The sequence below is a fragment of the Balaenoptera physalus genome (genome assembly GCF_965194825.1).
Source record: "Balaenoptera physalus genome assembly, chromosome: 13".
Taxonomy (NCBI): domain Eukaryota; kingdom Metazoa; phylum Chordata; class Mammalia; order Artiodactyla; family Balaenopteridae; genus Balaenoptera; species Balaenoptera physalus.
In genome coordinates this window covers 73,010,307-73,030,987 of record NC_138892.1, presented here as the reverse complement: position 1 = coordinate 73,030,987, position 20,681 = coordinate 73,010,307, and the positions used below count along the sequence as shown (strand labels likewise).

The following is a 20,681-nucleotide window of genomic DNA, read 5'->3' as shown; positions in this document are numbered from 1 at the left end:
ACTATACATAGAGAATCCTAAAACTGCCACCAGAAAACTGCTAGAGCTAATTAATGAATATGGTAAAGTTGCAGGATACAAAATTAATGCACAGAAATCTCTTGCATTCCTATACACTAATGATGAAAAATCTGAAAGAGAAATTATGGAAACACTCCCATTTACCATTGCAACAAAAAGAATAAAATACCTAGGAATAAACCTACCTAGGGAGACAAAAGACCTGTATGCAGAAAACTATAAGACACTGATGAAAGAAATTAAAGATGATACCAACAGATGGAGAGATATACCATGTTCTTGGATTGGAAGAATCAACATTGTGAAAATGAGTATACTACCCAAAGCAATCTACAGATTCAATGCAATCCCTATCAAATTACCAATGGCATTTTTTACGGAGCTAGAACAAATCATCTTAAAATTTGTATGGAGACACAAAAGACCCCGAATAGCCAAAGCAGTCTTGAGGCAAAAAAATGGAGCTGGAGGAATCAGACTCCCTGACTTCAGACTATACTACAAAGCTACAGTAATCAAGACAATATGGTACTGGCACAAAAACAGAAACATAGATCAATGGAACAAGATAGAAAGCCCAGAGATTAACCCACGCACCTATGGTCAACTAATCTATGACAAAGGAGGCAAAGATATACAATGGAGAAAAGACAGTCTCTTCAATAAGTGGTGCTGGGAAAACTGGACAGCTACATGTAAAAGAATGAAATTAGAATATTCCCTAACACCATACACAAAAATAAACTCAAAATGGATTAGAGACCTAAATATAAGACTGGACACTATAAAACTCTTAGAGGAAAACATAGGAAGAACACTCTTTGACACAAATCACAGCAAGATCTTTTTTGATCCACCTCCTAGAGTAATGGAAATAAAAACAAAAATAAACAAGTGGGACCTAATGAAACTTCAAAGCTTTTGCACAGCAAAGGAAACCATAAACAAGACGAAAAGACAACCCTCAGAATGGGAGAAAATATTTGCAAACGAATCAACGGACAAAGGATTAATCTCCAAAATATATAAACAGCTCATTCAGCTCAATATCAAAGAAACAAACACCGCAATCCAAAAATGGGCAGAAAACCTAAATAGACATTTCTCCAAAGAAGACATACAGACGGCCACGAAGCACATGAAAAGCTGCTCAACATCACTAATTATTAGAGAAATGCAAATCAAAACTACAATGAGGTATCACCTCACACCAGTTAGAATGGGCATCATCAGAAAATCTACAAACAACAAATGCTGGAGAGGGTGTGGAGAAAAGCGAACCCTCTTGCACTGTTGGTGGGAATGTAAATTGATACAGCCACTATGGAGAACAATATGGAGGTTCCTTAAAAAACTAAAAATAGAATTACCATATGACCCAGCAATCCCACTACTGGGCATATACCCAGAGAAAACCGTAATTCAAAAAGACACATGGACCCGAATGTTCATTGCAGCACTATTTACAATAGGCAGGTCATGGAAGCAACCTAAATGCCCATCAACAGACGAATGGATAAAGAAGTTGTGGTACATATATACAATGGAATATTACTCAGCCATAAAAAGGAACGAAATTGAGTCATTTGTTGAGACGTGGATGGATGTAGAGACTGTCATACAGAGTGAAGTAAGTCAGAAAGAGAAAAACAAATATCATATATTAATGCATGTATGTGGAACCTAGAAAAATGGTACAGATGAGCCAGTTTGCAGAGCAGAAGTTGAGACACAGATGTAGAAAATGGACATATGGACACCAAGGGGGGAAAACTGCGGTGAGGTGGGGATGGTGGTGTGATGAATTGGGCGATTGGGATTGACATGTATACACTGATATGTATAAAATTGATGCCTAATAAGAACCTGCAGTATAAAAAAACAAACAAAACAACTAATACTAAACTTTCATTGGGTTATTTGTATGGAAATATGTTAATATAAATGTTTCAGACATTACATGAAATTTCTAAAAATCTTATATGTTCTGGTATAATGTTATAAGTAATAATCCTAGTTATTACTTTAAAATGTATATCTCAGAAATAACTAATTTTCTTGTCAACTGCATTATTATGAACTTTCATCAAATGTTTTACCGTGGTCATTTTTAAGTCTTTTGTCATTTACAGACAGTTCTGGGTGTACTCTGATGATTTTGCAAATATGTTCCTATAAAAGGGTTTCATCTTCAAGAAATTCATGGAAAAGACTCTGACAAGTACAGGTTTCTGGTAACTGACTGTACTGCTGAACTGAATGAATAAGCATTTTCAGAACTCTGATGAAAAACTGAGGAACTCATAAAAGTGCTAACAAAAGATCAAGATGAAAAAAAACAATTAATTACATGGGACTGAGTGAACTGATGAGGATGAGTATAATTTTTGTGACTTTCTGTCTGAATTTAAAAAAAAAAAAAAAATCCCACAAGGACTCAGAGGCAAAGAATATACAAATCAATTTTCACTGCAAAGTAAAGGAGCTGTTACAGTGGAGGATTACTGGACTGAATGTCATTATTATGGCATAGTATGAGTGTGTTTCATGTTTGGTAATTGCAATCATTGTTGCTTTTGTTGTGGTCATCCATGTACAATGCTTGGTGTCAGTCTATCTCTTGTAAAAATAAAATACAGTGTGTGTGTGTGTGAAAAAAAAAAAAAAAAAAAGGAATGAAATTGAATCATTTTAGAGATGTGGATGGACCTAGAGTCTGTCATACAGAGTGAAGTAAGTCAGAAATAGAAAAAAACAAATACAATATATTAACACATATATGTGGAATCTAGAAAAATGGTACACATGAACCTATTTGCAGGGCAGGAATAGAGACACAGGTGTAGAGAACAGAAGGGTGGACACAGTGGGAGAAGTGGAAGGTGGGATGAATTGGGAGATTAGGATTGACATATATACAGTATCATGTGTGAAAGATATAGCCAGTGGGACCCTGCTGTATAGCACAGGGAGCTCAGCTTGGTGCTCTGTGATAACCTAGATGGGTGGGATGCGGGGGGTGGGTGGAAGGGAGGTCCAAAAGGGAGGGGATACATGTATACATATAGCTGATTCATTGCATTGTACAGCAGAAACTAACACAACATTGTAAAGCAATTATACTCCAATAAAAAAAAGAATTAATGATCAAAAAGATGTGAACAGGTAGTGACAAAAGTAGCAGTTGAACCAGGAGAACTGGTAACAATTTTAACAGTAAATCAGCCATGTGGCATTCACAGAATCTTTAGTTCCTCCCTGAAATACCTAGATAACGGTATCTGAAACATACTTCATGAGTTTTGTAACAGACGCTAACACCCCCACCAAATGGAAGAAGTTAACTACTTGATGACCTTGATCTACTGGAGCCTGAGGATTGATAATGTTAACCCTTGTGACGCTGCCCTTTTAACTCACCATCAACCAATCAGAGAATTGTGCACAAGCTGATCACATACACCAGGACTCCCCTCCCTCACCTTGCCTTTAAAAATGTTCCCTGAAACTCATCTGGGAGTTTGAGTTTTTTGAGCATTAGCTGCCCCAGACTCCTTGTCTGGTGCCTTACAATAAATGCTGCACTTTCCTTCACTATAACCCAGTGTCAACCTTGGCTTTACTGTGCAGGGCAAACGGACCCAAGTTTGGTTGGGCAGCAAACTGAGGAAGCTTGAACTTAATTTCAAATTTGTCAAACATTAAAGCCCATGTTAGTTCTATTTACCACACAGTTTCTTTAAATAGCACCCCCTCCATGAATCATTTCCTAATGCCCTATGAGCAGTTGGTGATGCCAATATTCCTTCTGCTTCTATGCCTCATATATAACACTTATCTATCAATTACTTAGCATACAGGCACAGCATACTTTAGTAATTACCTCATTTGCATACCTTAACATGTAACAGAGGTAATTGTATTCATCATTCTGTATCTATGTCTTTCCTTGTTTTCCTCACTAAAGAATGAATACCTTGGGGGCAACCACTATATTTGTCTTCCTAGCATATAGTACAATTTGTTTCATACAGAAAGTACATAAGAAATATTTTTTGATTGAATGAATGTGTTATGATTAGGGGACGACTATGTTATGGGTAGGACAGCTTGAGAAAATAGGAAAGAATGTCTTAAATCTCAGAGAATAAATGCAGTCTGCTCCCACAACCCTTGAGTTCAGAAATGTAGAAACTTTGGCAGGCTAAATTATTTTCCTACTTCTACATGGCATTATGTATTCTTATAGTGGATATAAATTATGAATTTTTTCCAAATGACAGGCAGGCTAGGTATATATCTTATTATATATAGATATTGCAAAATTAGCAACTAAATATGTTTTGATTTATTCACAAATTTTGATTCATTTTATTGACCCTATTGTACATTACAGAGTTCACTCCATATTTTACATGCATTATAAATTTAAAATTTTGGAAATCCTCTAGATCTGCAAAGAGATCAAATTCATCTAAAACAGCCATCTCTGTTTTCCATCCATTTGAAAAGATTGGTTAAGTGTGTTTCTCAGGCATAGCCAGACTTCTGGAAAGTGGAAATTGGTTCTTATTACATTCTCAGGCTTCATCTTATCTGGGAGTACAACTGATTATTTTTACTCAGGTGTTTCCCTTCAAGGTTTACTTGCTGCCCCAACTCTGATTTCTTAAGGACTTACTATCTCCATAGCCTTTCTCATGCCATACTCTTCTCTTCTTTGCTGACTCTAATCTTGGTCTTTTCTCGGTTGATGATGTGTGTGTGTGCGTGTGTGTGTGTGTGTGTGTTTCATCTCTCTCCTCAACTTTAAAACAATTGAATCTGAAAATTCACGAAGTAGATGAAAAGTTGCCATCACCATTTTAGACTTGGGTCTTGGATATTTGTATGTGAGAAAAGATATTTTCCTTCCTCTCACTCACTGCAGAAGAAGAGAAGGACAAAGCTAATGCTTTTCCTATCCACCCGGTTATGCACTATTGAATTATGTCATTTCAGAGAACTTAAATTTCCAATGCTTACGTTTGTAATTATTTTTGGTTTTTTCAGCCATCTATATCTCTTAAATGAATGTACTCTATATCCTTACACATGATAACTTAAATTTCAAAGTTTTCAATTTTCTACTATTTTTAAAAGAGATGTTATCTTCATATAAAATTGCTTCTCTAAATGATTAAATTGATACAACTCTTGGCAGGAAATTAATCCTTAACTATACCTTCTGTAATTTTTAAGTGTTTGAGATCTTCTGTATAAAGAATATTACTCTGATAAATGTTATAAAATAAGGTCTTGTAGTTTACTTGAATTTTATTATGTAAATTTTATTATGTATATATGTAAACACACAAAAAGAATCTGGCTTGGGCAAAACAAAACATTGCAGAATATGGAATATATAATGTACCTAGTAATTGGTTAGTTAATTTCTCAGACACCTTTAGAATATTTCAGCATAATCTTTATCAGCTAGGTGCACCTATTTTCTCAATGGCCTAGCAGGGATTATGCTCTTACTGTACTTGGAAGGAAGAGCCGTCTCCCTGAACATCCCTGAACTCCATTGCTATTGTCATCAGGGCTCCTACTACCCTCTCATGCTGGTATCAGTTGTTACTGGCTTATTGACTGCAAATCACCATTGAAGAGCCTTTGGAAAGACATGGCATTAGGCTTCTAAATGATCTCAATAACATCAGTCCTCTTTGGTGTATAAAGCTTAATTTGTTTTTACAATTAAGATACTTTGGGAAATAGACAAACATTTCTTGTACATAAATGCATTTGCTATTTTACATGGATCTCCCATTATGGTAATTTTAAAAAATATTATACTACTGTGATATTTTAAAATGCTACCTATGTTTTCTCCTGATGAATATTAGCATAATAAAAAGCACAATTTGTTTTAAAGCTTACTTTTTTGAGGCAGTGAAAAAAGACTAGTAGAAATCAAGGCGTGTTCTTAGGAGCTTAAATTCTGAGAGAAAGGGCTCTCAGAACTACTGACACACCCAGAGCACAGGTGCTCATGATCCAAAATAGTTAACAGTGAGGAACAATGATGTACCCACTATGATGATTAAAAAAAAAAGAAATCCTCCTCCACATTATTGAAATAAAAATTAATTGTTTTTAAGTTAAAGTCTTCTAAGAAATGTTATTCAAATGAAACCACAGAAAAACTTCTATGATTTACACCAATACACCATTCTTTGTGTTTTATTTTTTTCTTAATTTTCCGTTTAGCCCTGTTGATTTTCCCGAAAGGGTAGGAAAAGATCAACTCTGTATACTTCACTTCCAATATAAAATATTCAGCCTAAACCCACAGAAAGTATGTATTTTGAATAAAAGAAAATAGATGCTATAGCATTTCTGCGGAAGAGTCCAGTTTAAACATTCTGCAGTATGCAAATGCCATCTCGTTTATGTGAATGTTTTACTCGAGTGGATGCTGCAGGGTTGGAGGCTTCTGCCTGTGATTTAGGTTGTAATTTTATTTGTGGAAATAAACCAATCGTGTACCTCCAATTGTCTTAGCGATGAGGTGATCAATAGCCCATTACTGGATAGAACAGAGGCTACAGGAAGTGCATTGAAGATTTTAATACATGAATTATGCATGCGGTGCTCATTCTTTAGTCTCCGAACAGAATGACAGGGTTTGTGAAGTCGCCTCAGATAGTTTCTTGCATTAAGTGACTGCAGTGAAATGCTTAATATTTTCAGGCATAGAAGCAGCATTGACTCTAGCCAGCTGAATTTGGATGTAAATCCCACAGCTCCCAGCACAGAATGCTTTATTTGAAAGTATTGCTATGTAGAGAGCCAGCTTTACTGTCATCTAACCTGCTCTCCCCAGAAGGTTGGCTGAAGGATGGGAGCGGCTGTGCCTGCCTCTGAGGTCACAGCTTGAAGTCCTTTTAACTTGCTTTCTGCTGCAGGAGAGAGACGTACTGTAGTGTAACTGTCGCGGCATTCATTCAAATGGACAGTTTGCAATAAATACTATACCCAGAACGTCAGATAATTCAACATATGAGGTAAGTCCGAGATTTTTCTCTAGGTTAGTAAATTCCAAGGGAGAATGTGGCGAGTTAGGATAAGGGTGATGCAGTATTAGTAGGATTGACTCACACCTCAGTATTGCTATGCAGTGTCAGGGTTCTCAATTTTTGTCTTAATTGAAAGCTGATTTTATTTTATATTTTTGACAAGTTGCCGTAAGGTATTTTATTTTGCACGCAAAAGCTTTTCAAGAATGTACCAGAGCTCAGATGTGTGTGTCTGATAGACAGAAACCTGCAAATTGGGGAGGGGCAGCGCTGAAAGTATGAGCTGAATCAAAAATTACCTCCCGTGGAGAAGTTTTAGCAGGGCTGTGGTATTCCTTTGACTCGTATTATTTCCTTAATGTCAATAATTTCAAATTATGGTAAAAAAATGTTGGTAAACACCAAAAATGCTCAATCCTTTCCCCAGAAGCAGAGGAAAGCACTGAGGTACTCAAACTCAAATACTGTGTTGCATACAAATGGAACAGATGGAATTAAAATAATTTGGACTAGCTTGTCCTTGAAGGAAGACCTTGTTGTCAGAAACAAAACAGTTTGACTTCTACCTGTAGTGTTTTGGTTTTTTTTTCTCTCTTGTCCAGAATGCCTTACTCCAAAAAGAATGCATAGATGTAATATTTTGAAATTTATGCCCCCCCCCAAAAAGTTTTCTTTCTTCCTTGGTCTTTTAAAAATTAAGCTTATACAATTGCAGAACCCACTGTATAAAAGCCAAATAAAATTTACAAAAACTCTGCAAAACTGAAAAATGTAGTTCTATCTACTACTATATTTGCCAATCTTTGTGAATTAAAGCTGCTTGCTTAAATATCATGACAAATAATTAATAAATATGCAAATAATGTGCAGTATGATATAAATTCCTAAACCTTTCTTTAGGGTGGAAAAATAGCATTCAATAAACATTCAGCAAGAAACTCTAGATATAGTAAAATTTTTTAAGGATGCTTTTCAACAGTACATTTATACTATTAGTATATATATGTATACTAGTATATATATGTATACACATATGCATATATGTACACATATGCATACATACATATATACACTATAATATATAATTTATAAAACATAATATATAAGGATTATTATTAAAAAATAAAAATTAAAAAAGGAAATAGAGTAATGATAGTAAGACCACAGGAAAAATACCCTTCAAGCATTTCACAGTGCATTTCAGTTCTGCTACAGTGTTACTCTGTTACTTGGCTTTCCTGTCAACTGTCTGGTGGTGGTGTGGCACTGCGCTCCCAGCACTGTAGAATGTGTTTTATGAGGACACTCACACGTGGAGTGGAGTTTTTACTTAGGAAGGGGAAGAAAGGGAGGGTAGGTAACTGCCTATACATCTTAGAGGTCTCCCGTTGCTGAGTCATGGTGTTCAGTTCTGCTTAAATGCCTCCTGGATGAGGTGGCCTCTTAACGGCTACTAAAATGGAATCTAAAAGACAATGAGAAAGAATGGAGGGAACAGAAACTTAAAGGTATTTACTACCTAATGACATACTAAATTCTGAATAATGAGTATAATGGCAGTGCTACTTGTTGGAGCTGGCTGAGGTGACAGTAGAAGAAAAGCCCCCATGGTGGGTGACAAGATCATAGCAGTAAAATTAATGGAACAACTTGGGGAGATTGTATAGACAAAGGGGTCTATGTAACATTGCACTTGTACTTACCTAAGCCTCTTTGTCTTTGTTCTAGTCTCAACCCTGGCCATTAATCAATCTCACTGAAATTACCTAATGGTTTTGATAAAGAATATTTCCCAGGTCATGTGAGGGGAATCTGGAATGAGATGTGCTCAGTTCCCAATTCCCCCATTAGTTGCAATTAATTTTTTATAGGTTATCAATTGGGAGAAAATAACAAGAGATTAATGAGAATATTTGAAAATCAACCACAATATATGAAGTGAAACACCAAAATGAGTTTAGATAATGATTATTATGGCAAAGTATAATAGTATTAAATTCAGTTGGAAAGGAAACTGAAGATATAAAAAGGGTATAATGGAAAGAAGGAAAATGGAATGAGAAACCTATATAGTAGTGAAATATCAAATGTAAAATTTTTGAAAGAAAAGTGAATTTAATTCATAGTTGATATATATTATTAATGCCTCTAAAATTAATTTATAAGAATTCTGAAATATTATGATTCACTAATATATGGTTTTGTAATTTATCTTAAAAATGAATTGTAAAGGTGACAGAGTGATAAATCAGTTGAGAAGAATATTTTAAACTGGTAAACAAGCAATTTGCTTATAGAGAATAAATATGTATATTAATAAGGGATGTTTTCACCTACATTATAATAAATCTAAGAAGAAAACTGTATCTCCATCTATCTATACTATATTCAGCATTAAATAAGATTATAGAAAAGTTATGAATCATTTATGGAAGATTGGAAGAGTAAAAGATGAGAGATGATATGCCCATTTTCCAAACCTAAAACACACATACGAATTGATTAAATCTGAATTTACATTTATATGACAAGGTAATCCCCTATAGGGTTCTTTAGTAAATAGTCCTGATGTGCTACAAGCTTTGTAAAATACACAGAAAACTTTTTCAAGTATGAATTTATAACAAAGAGTGATACCAAGAGATTTTGTATTCTTCTCTCTTACATTGGAGAAAATGATAAAATTAGTTCCTCAAAATATTTTCCCTAAGAAATTACAGTTTATGAAACATTTTCCCTTTATATATGCTCTTAGAAGTTGACACTGTTGAGTGTGTCATTTTAATAAAGCTTCATGCATGTTTCACCAATTTATTCCCTCTGATTATAAGTATACATTTTACCCAATTATTTATTGTTTCCTAATAACTTTAATATTACAAGACAACTCAGTGCAATGAAGAAGCATTTATTAAGGTCTTCTTGTGTGCTTTTTCTAGGTACTCACTGTAGATGCAAGAAAAAGATGAAGGGCTATGCTTTCAATAGAACAAATAGTTCAAATGCAGGAAAAAAATTAGAGCATAGCATCAGGTCAAATACTTGGTTAAAAGTTTTAGTGTCACAGGAGAAAGGAGGAACCAAACTCAGAAATGTTAAATGGAGTCCAGGAGAAGAATGTTCATAGAGGGGTGGAAACAAAAATCAATATTATATATTCTGGCGTCAGGACTGAAATAGAGGAATTGTATAGGTTTAGATGAGAATAAACAAGGTGGGAGCAGGTTGTTAAGAACTTAACCACCAGAATAACTTGTTTAGACGTGGGTCTTATAGTTATTGGGTACTCACAGACATTATTTAATCACACTGGAGGCATTTAATGCTAAAGATATTTCTAATCTCTGAATCAGATGAATTCTCAACATTTCTTGTTAATGATTGTTAATCCTGAATTGAATATTGTATTAACTATATATTTTTTTCTGTATTCTAATGCTTTGCCTTGCTAACCCTGGAGGGACTGCACCTCCCAGGGTGAGCCAATCATGGGAGTTAGTAAACCACTGGCCCTCAAGTTCCCTTTTCAAATGCAAACCAACCAATCCAAAGCCCTGCCTTCAACCTTCTTATTAGAATTCTCACATCAAGACAACTAGGTACAGCCCCAATGCCCCAGAGCTCCTTAAAATAATTCAAACTGGCCAATCCTAAATCCACTTTTATCTTGCCTCCTTCCTGAGAAAACCATAATAAAGGCTCTTGCCCACAGTTGCCCTTTTCCCTCTGCCTCTTGACAAAACCTGCACCCTCATGCTTCCTTGTGTGTCCCCATGCATGTCCCGCCTTCTCGGGATCTGTGAATATAACAAGCTATTTTTTTCAATGACAGTCATCACCAGATCTATTGGCCTTACCATACCTAGATAACAATAAAACATATTAAAATAAACATGAAAAACTTATCAACATCTTCTTTAATGTTAATTAACATCAATAGAAGTATTACATTCCTAGTATTTAAAATAAATCAGTCAAGTCTTTCTGAAATCATTACCTTTTTATTAAACTGCTATATTGTTAGCACAAGTTCATATGCCTGAAGCACAGTGAGGCCAAACAAACCGAAACATCGGAGTTTGGAGAAGAGAAAGGTTAATTGCAGGACCATGCCCCCAAAACCTCGAACTCCCCAAAGGGTTTTAGCAAAGCATTTTTAAAAGCCAGGTGAGGGAAGGGGATTGCAAGGTGTGTGATCAGCTAGTGCACAATTCTTTTGTTTGGCTGATGAATGAGGTAACGGCTGTATCACAGGCGCTAACATTATCAATCCTCAGGCTCCAGTAGGCTTGGGGGCTATGTGCTTGTGGTCTTCAAACAGTTAATATTTTCCATTTGGTAGGGGTTTTCACATCTGTAACACAACTCAGGAAATGTGCATCAGATACTGTAATCTACATACTCCAGAGAGTAGCTAAAGCAGAGGATACAAGGGGAAGGCCTGTCCTGGAAGACCCCATAAGGGTCCTGCTCCGTTACAATATTATTTTGAATATAAAGGTAATTTCTGAGTGAACCTCCTGTAAACACAAACTTAATTCTTTTCTAAGTTGTTGTTGATAGAGGAAGGGTATTACTCCAGAAATGTGAGTGGACAATTAGTTTTTAGTCTCATGACAGGGTACATAGGTCTAAAGTTTTAAATATTTTCCAGAGTCCACTTTAACTTGTAGTATGTTACATCTGCTACATGAAAATAAGCATCTACCTCATCAAACAACTAAATCAATGTCAAGGGAAAATGCCACCTTATGCTCCTTAAATATCAAATTCTGAAACTGTAATAATCAAATGCTAGTGTTGTTTATATAACCTCTTTGGCATCCAGTAGGCAACTATAACACACATCCTAAATAAAAAATATTTCTGCTACATTAAGCCTAAAAATTTGAATTGAACTGTCTTGAGAATGTGGTGTTCAAGAAAAGGTTGTTGGTAATCAGTGAATGCAGAACTTTGGAACAATGACAAATGCACTTAACCACAGGACTAAGAAGAGTTGAGCCAGACAGTATTAGTGTGCAGAAGAAATGTATATGAAAAGACATTAGTGGTATCTTTCAGTAGTGCATGCTATTCCTTCAAAACATTATCATTAAAAGAAGCGGAGAAAAGTAAATGACTTTAAAGGGTAGAAGAATTAAAACATTAAATGCATGTTTGAGCGTTTTGGCTTTTAACTTCCCTATCTACTCCAAGATTGTGTGATTATAAGTAACTACTGCAATCACAATAGTCCTTTAAGAGGTAAACTTTTGATAAAGAAATTCAAGTAGATAATTGGAGACAATTTAGATTGGGAACAGGTTAGAAAAGACACTAGTCATGCTAGCAGATGGAAGGGCAGCAAGGTAGGTGGCTGGGAGAGAATCTGGAGGAGGAGCTGTGCCAGAAAGAACATAGGAATTTAAACAGATGGAAGATGATATAAAGTTGGCAACACGAGAAGCTGGGTGACAAACAGAAGAAATCTGTTGAAGAACTGAGTGAGCAGGAAACCAAGAGGTGAATTAGGCAGACTAGTGATAAACTAAGTAGGTCAGCATGAGGGCACCCAAGTTCCAGAATAAATAGGTAAGAATAATGGAAAACTGCAATTTTTCCCTTTACTTGAACCTAGGAAATGACTTTTATTATAATTTTTAAAGTGCTTTGAAATCATGATGAACACTGATCTTCTAGAGAGGAACAGTTTTAGTAGAAAATTCTGAGATGCTTACTACTGAGGAAATGTATTCTGTGAAATTATCATGAACATAAAATTTATTTATTATTTACTAGTTTTGTGTTTCTCATAATTTGAGTTCTGGCCCTGGCTTGGAGGATTTGGCTGGAAAATAATACTGAGAGGTTATACCTGTAGAGAATAAGAAGCTTAATCCTTACCAAAAGAGGATTTATCAGGCTGTGGAAAATCTGAACATAATATTATCCTTAGAAAAAATTTCTTATGTTGTCCTTGCCTGTTAAAAGTGATAGTAGCTCTGTCTCAGTGAACATTAAGAAGATGATTACAAGTCATTTTGCCTCATTTTTGTCTTCGGACTTATCTATCCTTAAATCAGTATATTCATGGACAATTATCCATGCTTACAAACACTTGGTAAAATTATATAACATAGTTAAGTACTTTAAAATTTTATTTGTCATTATAGACTAACATAAAAGTGCCGTATACAGTAACATTTGTATGAGAATCTTGGCATTATGGCTATCTTGATTGATCTTCAGATAGATACATGGGTTCTAAGTGAAAGAGACACTGTCATTTGCCACGTTTATAAATTTAGAGTTAACTCCACTCTTTCCTTTTTTCTCCAATCTAACCTATAAACTTATTTTTCTGATACATCAACTATATTTCTCAGGCCAATTTATTGCTATCTATTTTACTAGCCAAAGCACTTATACCACTGTGCCTAAAATGCTTATGTTTATTGCCAGCATAATTATTTCTAAAATATCTGCATTCCAATTAATCCCACACACAGAAGCAAAGATCATTTATCAACAGTTGTCTAGACTGTATGACTATTCTTTTTGAGTGATGCATTTAGTTGCAACTTCAATCCCTTGAATTAAACTTTTGAGCACAAAGCTAGTAGCAGTATCTTCCCAAGTTCCAAGTGCCCACTTTATGTGTGTGTGTATATGTGTGTGTATATATGTGTGTGTGTGTGTGTGTGTGTGTGTGTATACACACACAACTCTCCTGAACTGAAGAACCATATTTGGCAAATCTTGCACATATGCTAGCTACTATGCCAGACTTTGGGGATACAAAAATGAGTACAACATGAACCTTTCCATTAAAGAGTTTATATTCAGATGGAATAAATAGATTTATATATACCAGATACTACGGTACAATCTAATTGATGGAATGCTGTTATATTCATATGTAATAGATATGTATATTACCCTACATGATTGTGAATCTGTTGAGGTCAGGGAACACACTAATTTATTACTTCAGCAAATTTTTATTAAGCTCCTTTTATGTGCATTGGCTATGCAAAGGGAATTATATTCCCTGTTTCCATGGACAGAATAGTCTGTTAAAAGAAGGAGAGAAAATAACTGAAAGCTCACTGGACAAAGCTAACACTTGTAAAGATAGAAGCAGGTACAGTAAGTGCATATTAATTGGGCTCTAGCTAAAATTAAGGGAGGGCATCAAAAATAACTTCCTGAATGAGGTAGTAAAAGGATACTTAAAATAGTTTAGAAATATTGGTATAATGATTTAGTCAGTGTATTATGAAATAAATGGTGTTGACTGTAAATTTCAGAGGTTCACACTAAAAAGAGATAGGTAGTTAAAGTACAACTTGAAAGGAAAAAAGGTTTTGCTGAGATCATGCTTAAATGAATAATCTCATTTAATCCCCTCTAGGAGACTATGAGATCCTCGCTTTAAAGATGGGAAAATTGAGAGATAAAGGTTATACTGTTACTAAAACTCTAGGTTCAGGATTAGGAGATTAAAGTTTCTTTTCTATATCCCCATAATTTTACTAAATTTTCTTGGCACTCTGCAGGAATCTTCAAATGTCAATGCATGTATATAATCAATGACATTTTGAACCCCTATGTTCATAAGTTTGTTCATCTTCCTTTCATTTTAACTAAAATGGGCATAATGGAGGCAGTGCAAAATTGAAAATTAATTTTTATTAATATTTACTAGAAGAAAGTCAAGTTTAATTTGAAAAAGAAACTATCCATAAGCATAATCTAAGTTCAAAAATGGTCACTTTGCTCAAGTATGGAAAATCTGACTAGTGGATAAGGAACAAAATCACACTTGAAGAAATACATAAATTTTACAAGATGTCCAATACATGTACCCAGCTTATTGCAGAGTAGTCTGATGAATAATATTTTTAATAAATTTATATTAATTAGTTCATTATTAGTTCCTCTAAAATATGAATTAATGATGAGTAATTTTAAAATTCTTTTGTTGGGGGAAATGCTTTTAGAACCCTTTTCTTCTTCTTAACTCCTTCAGGAGAAAAAATGATATTAACCAGGGGAGTCTTCTGTATTTGATTGAAGAATAGAAAGGGTGCCTGCATTCCCAGTGTCTAGCACAGTGCCATGAACATAGTAGATGTTCAATAAATCTGTGTTGAATGAATGTTCACATGAATTAATGTTATCACATTTTATTAATTATAAGACACTACTGTTTAAGTCACACTATCAAATGAATAGACCTTGGGGATAATATTCTTTATGTTAATTATACATATCAAATGCAAGATGAATCCTGTAGTAGAAGATCTTTTTCTCTTTTTTCTTTTTTTTTTATTGAAGTATAGTTGATTTACAATATTACACGAGTTTCAGTTGTACTACATAGTGATATTTTTATAGATTATACTCCATTTAAAGTTATTATAGGGCTTCCCTGGTGGCGCAGTGGTTGAGAATCTGCCTGCCAATGCAGGGGACACGGGTTCAAGCCCTGGTCTGGGAAGATCCCACATGCTGCGGAGCAACTAGGCCCGTGAGCCACAATTACTGAGCCTGCGCATCTGGAGCCTGTGCTCCACAACAAGAAAGGCCGCGATAGTGAGAGGCCCGCGCACCGCGATGAAGAGTGGCCCCCACTTGCTGCAACTGTAGGAAACCCTTGCACAGAAACGAAGACCCAACACAGCCATAAATAAATAAATAAATAAATAAAATTAAAAAAAAAAAGTTATTATAAAATAATGGCAAAAATCTATCTTGAACTAGCTTAAGCAAAAGGGGAGATTTATTGGAAGGATATGGTGTCATGTGACTCAAGGCTGTACAAGCAAATGTTGGGAAGGATGGGTTGTGATGTAGCTGGACCTAAAGTATACCTGTACCTGGATATCTGATTGTCATGTCAAAAGTGTCAACTTCTCTATGAGTGTGGTTTTCAAGCTCAGTGAAGATCAACTTTGATATATGCCTTAGGGAACATGCCTGGCTACCAAGATTTAGATATCTCTCTATCTTGTAGCCCCTTCTTTCCCACCTCCACCACCACACCCACCAATAGGTGAGTGTATTTTGTGATAGTTTTTACAAAGACTATGTTGAAATTGGCAAGTTCAGGTGATTAGAATGAACAAAGTGTTTTTTTTTTTTTTTTACATTATTGATTAGAATATTAATGCAAAAATATTTGGTGCTTTAAAACTTGAACAAATATTCTGTCCATCAAAAGTGCTGTGGCTATTTTAATTAAAGATAAATTATGGCTTATGCAGAAGTTATGTCAATAGCAGAGATGAAAGTAATAAAAAATGTTTTAAATTATTTTTAATGATGTTCAACATATTTTCAGACACCATGGGAACAATTGTTCTGTTTATGTCCATATCTCCAGCATTTAGCACATTGTCTGATATATTGTAAACAGCTGGTAAATATTTGTCACTAATATATTGATAATAAGGTCTTCTTCATTCACATAATTAATTCATAATAGTAATAGTGAAATGGACTACACTGAGGCAGTAGGAATGTTAAGAAAGTATTTAAAGTATCAGTGTGTGTATTCCATGTTGTGACCTATTCACAGCTAAATGACAAATTATATAAAACAAATATTTAGATGTAAGTGACCTGCAAGATAAGTAGAGATCCAAGCCAAAAAGAATGTGTCTTGTTGAGTCTGGATTTGTATCATTTATTAAAGATGACTTGAAATTGTACATTGGTTCTTTGGAACTTACTCAAGATGTTAAATACATAGAAAATTCTTGAGGGGAGTAGAACTAAGCAGAAATAATAATAAAGATACTGAGAGAAGTGGTTATTTGTGCCAGAATACTCAGCTAGAAGAGAGAAAACATGGCCAATTGTTTACATAGATATATTTGGATAAGACCTTTACAGAAGAGGATGAATACCAAATACTGTTGCTTTTTTTAATAAATGATATACTTTAATCATTTTTGTAGCAAAAAAGAAAATTCTTTGGCACAGTGGTTATTTTGAAGTTATTAAATGCAAAAAAAAAATCTAATCTAATAATTTTCTGTCTCTTTTTTATTGCAGTAGGATATAGCCCTCACCTATGCAAATGTTAATGCTTTTAGGTGAAGCCCTCCTTTTATTTAAATGGAACTTAAATAGATGCTTCATGCAGTAATGAAGAAAATATTTTTGGTAATCCAAGATGAAGATTATTTAGAATTTGTCTGTCTAGTCCCTCATCAAGGATAAAATGAAATTTTAGAGTTAGAATGTGTCAAATGAAATTGTGACTAATCCTTAATTTTTACATGTGGAAACTAAGTTTCTAATGATTGAGAGTTACAATTTAAGACCTTCTATTTAGACATACCTACATATAGAAAAACAAGTTTCAAAGCATACATGGTTAAAAAGTCAATAATAACATAAAAATTGCAGTAATTTTTTCCCTTAACTGTAGAATTCTTGTTCAGATGTAATGTTCTTCATGTAATTAATTTCTTAGCTTAATGAAAAATGTTTTTTTGTTTTTTTTATTTTTTGAATTTATTTATTTTGAATTTTTGAATTTTATTTTATTTATTTTTATACAGCAGGTTCTTATTAGTTATCTCTTTTATACATATTAGTGTATACATGTCAATCCCAATCTCCCAATTCATCCCCCCCACCCCCCACTGCTTTCCCACCTTGGTGTCCATACGTTTGTTCTCTACATCTGTGTCTCTATTTCTGCCTTGCAAACTGGTTCATCTGTACCATTTTTCTAGATTCCACATATATGTGTTAACATACGATATTTGTTTTTCTCTTTATGACTCACTTCATTCTGTATGACAGTCTCCAGGTTCATCTGAAAAATATTTTTAATGAATTGCTTTTGCTTCTCTAAATTATCTATCTCAAGAATCATTCTTAAGAAAAGAAATTTTAAATGAAAGAAAATTATTTCTCTGTGATTCAGAACATGTATAATTCTTAGATCTTAACCACAGAACTATAATGCTCACTCATGAACATTGATTAGGAAATGGGCACCCCTTGAGACATGTTCAGTATCAATATAAACTTAATTCTTCTTAAAAGAGCTGGTCATGTGTCAATCGATGTGCTGAAAATAAATGCTTTGGTTATATGACTTAAAAACAGAATTTTCGGTAGCTTATAACTTAGGAAGAAACAGGAGTAAATGTGTTAAAGCTAAAATGGAGGTCATATGAATTTCTATTGCTCATATGGAAGATTGATTAGGATTAAATTGGCCCAGCAAAGTGTAGATATGCAATAGATACTAAATGCAGAAAAACGATGATCATAGTGCCTAGCAACTGCTAAAATAGGGAGAATGAAGAACACACATTTGTTAATTGCCTGTAGATGTTACTGTTTCACAGCAGAATTACTGTTTATTGTGTTTTGTTGACAGAATAAAGCATAGTTTAAAGAGGGAAATTGGTACACCAACATTTATTCATTTTTCACTTTGTGCTAGGCATTGTGATAAGTGTTTTGCATATTTATTAAAATGTTATCACTGGAGTAACAATAAATATTTAAAATGTGTTAATAAAACCCAATATTTTAATTTTGTATAAGAAATGATATTTTTGTCATATATGTGTCAAATATAGGTGATTAGTTATTTAAAAATAATTTAGTATTAAGTCTTTATTTACACAATACATAACTGCATATGAGACAAATTACAAAGAAGTATAGCCTCCTATTTATTTATTATTTTGGTAAGAATAGAGTGATTAAGTTTGAGCTCTAAAGAAACATATCAAAATGCATTTGAGTAGAGTGGAAATCAAATATTCCACATAGGCAGTAAAAATAATTATACACAGATTGAGTTAATTGGGGAACTTAAATCATGTGTTAATTTTAGAGCCTGGTCTAAATAAAATGAATTCAGCAGACAAATCAATGGAAAAGATCCAGTTTATTGATGATAGAAGAAATTACTTTAGCAATGCACTGTAGTGGAAGTTAGAAAAACATATTGAGATTTGATAATTGATATAAAAAGAAGAGAGCAAATCTACCAGTAGTTGGAAAAAAAAAAAAAGAAGATGGAAAGGATTGGGGGTGAGAGTGTTAACAACTCAAATGCTTCCATTAAGTTTCCTTAAAGACTTAAGTATCCACTTCCTTTCTTCCTATGGATCATCATCCCATAGAGCAGTTTTTCATTTTCAATATTTCTAACAAAATAATTCAAATCAGCCGAAGCTTTCTTTTTTGTTTTCTACTTGCATATTTCAGAATGAAAATTGAATTTACTAGTGGTTGCTCCTTCTTTCAATCTGTGTCACTTTCAAACATTGTGCGACCTACTTATGCTAACTAAAAATGTGAACTAAAAATTATTTGAATTTTATTGTTTGCAAAGATCTTAGGAAAAGCTTGAAAAATAGTGAGTTAATAATGTGACTAACAACTAGAATTATATCTTACTATTTATGCCACAGACACATTCCTAAATAGGGAGCAGTAGAGTTAAAGCTTGAAGGAGTGAGTTGTTCCTCCAGAGCTTCTAAACTTCTAAACTATACACATATATTGTCATAGGAGAAGAAAGCTTTATGCCTGCATAGAATGAACTCTCACAGCTGCAATTTGACACCAGAATTAAGATAAGAATATGTATATGAAGAATGTATCTGATTTTTTCTTTTAAATTATTTTTTTTCCCAATGACATTTCTATAACATCAAAATTTTTCTTAGTGTTCAATGTTAGGAATTTTTTTTTTTTTTTGCATTGTCAGCTAGGCAGATTTTAGCTAAATATTCCATTCAATTAATACGTAATGTGCCCTAAGCTAGATTACATGATTTCCTTCATACTGGGATCTCATTCTTCTATCACTGTGTTAGAAGCTTCATTTACTATGTAAGCTGTAACAGATTCCTTTTGGAAGCATTAGTGAATATATAATGAACAAATAAATATGTGAACAATTTATGAGAGTTAGCATCTAGACCTCACTGGTTTTGATTGAGTCAAGAGATTAAAGTGTTACTTTGGAATTTATGAACAACACTAATCTGACCACATATAGTTCTCTTTAAAAGAGATAAAATGTAATAAAATGAAGAAAGAATACTTCAAAGATGCTTTTCTGATTAATTATAACTTTTTTTCAGGGCTTTTGCTGGATGTGTTTCATATGTCTGGCAGCCAGTATAGTCTTTAGGGCTTCTCAAAGATGAAACTCCTACTTAAGTTGTACAGTACTGAATTATATATCATGGCTTTGTAGTACAGACAGAATCTAGAGCATCTGGAAAAGAAAAAAAGGCAGTAGGGACTGGTTATAAAGGAGAAAAATCACTTCTTTCTCTATGAATTGACCTCTCAGACAAAATAATCAAATGTAATATAAGACTATAATATGATAACATTTGTGATAGATCCATATAACTAAGCAATAGATAATGAAGTATCAAAAGAAAACATCTCTGTGCGGTTAAAAGTATCAATAAATACGAATGTGGTAGTATCATCAAACTACTGGACTGATTAAGAACCAGAAAACCTGAATGTATTCCCTTTGAAATTTTAGACAAATAACTTAATCCCTCTAAGCTTCAGGTTACTAATCTTAAAATGTGAATTAGTAATATT

At 33.9% G+C, this 20,681-nt stretch overlaps 1 protein-coding gene and 1 long non-coding RNA gene across 9 annotated transcripts in view; one reads left to right on the top strand and one right to left on the bottom strand.

Annotated features, from left to right (window-relative positions):
* The window catches only part of LOC309641933, an 870,732-nt gene that overhangs the window by 492,722 nt on the left and 357,329 nt on the right, over positions 1 to 20,681 (bottom strand). The window lies entirely within an intron of this gene.
* Positions 1 to 20,681, top strand: part of CNTN1 (contactin 1) — a 376,331-nt gene that overhangs the window by 150,804 nt on the left and 204,846 nt on the right. For 2 of the 8 annotated variants that reach the window (XM_082422546.1, XM_082422549.1), the window contains exon 3: positions 6,975 to 7,073. The exons of the other annotated variants lie outside the window; for them this stretch is intronic. The gene's annotated coding sequence lies outside the window, so the exon portion shown is untranslated. The remainder of the gene's footprint in view (positions 1 to 6,974; positions 7,074 to 20,681) is intronic. 8 annotated transcript variants of the gene reach the window in all.